The sequence below is a fragment of the Chrysochloris asiatica genome, unplaced genomic scaffold (assembly GCF_000296735.1).
Source record: "Chrysochloris asiatica unplaced genomic scaffold, ChrAsi1.0 scaffold00015, whole genome shotgun sequence".
NCBI classification, from domain to species: domain Eukaryota; kingdom Metazoa; phylum Chordata; class Mammalia; order Afrosoricida; family Chrysochloridae; genus Chrysochloris; species Chrysochloris asiatica.
In genome coordinates, this window is record NW_006408533.1 from 4,471,974 (window position 1) to 4,472,804 (window position 831).

The following is an 831-nucleotide window of genomic DNA, read 5'->3' on the forward strand; positions in this document are numbered from 1 at the left end:
TTGAACTTAGCTTGCAGCTTCTTTGCTGTTTTCCCTCACCTCCCCTTATCCGTGACCAAAGTGGTCACCAGTCAGAGCACATGTCTGCTTGTATATTCCCATTGAGTCTTAGTCTTGGAAGGGGGTTTACCCTGAGGGGACCCGACCACTTGCCTTGATGTCTCCTGGGTAAGCAACTTGCTTGTTCTTGTAGTAGTCAGTTGAACTGCCGTTATTGTTGTGTATTTTTCCTGTGATGGGTCTTTCTTTCCAGAAGTATCTTGTGTTCTTCTAGCCACTCCAGGCTGGTTTGCTTGTCCTTTCAAGTGGAAATTTCCCACCTCAGAAGATTATGGATGGGGTTCAGGATTCCACCTATGGTCTTATGCAATGCAGAGGCTCTGCAGGAAGCCTTCTTCACTGAGCAAGTTGTAGCCCCATTTTAGGTATAATGCACCAGACTGCAAAGTCGTTTAAACTGCAAGATCAGCGGTTCAAGCTCACCAGCTGCTCCTCGGAAACCCTATACAGGGTCGCTATGGGTCGGAATCAACTCGATGACACTTAACAACAATAACAATCAGTTATAGACAGAAGATGGACTTACAAGCTTTCTGTGGTGATATTTCTGGCTATTCCTTTCTCTCCTCCTCAAGTGTCTATTTTATAATGGTATGTCAGAGAAACTAAGAGACAGCCAAGCATCTTAACATTATTTCCCCCATTTTGCCCATTCCAACCATGCCTCAATCCCTGTATCCCAGATCCCTGTTGTTCCAAGGTTGTGCATACATCATTATTTACCTCTGTCCCACTTAGCCCTTACAATCCTGCCTAATTGTTTTCCCATCC

At 45.0% G+C, this 831-nt stretch overlaps 1 protein-coding gene across 1 annotated transcript in view; it reads left to right on the forward strand.

Moving 5' to 3' along the window:
- The window catches only part of TAF4B (TAF4b RNA polymerase II, TATA box binding protein (TBP)-associated factor, 105kDa), a 158,398-nt gene that overhangs the window by 102,423 nt on the left and 55,144 nt on the right, over window positions 1-831 (forward strand). The gene's annotated exons all lie outside the window — the stretch shown is intronic.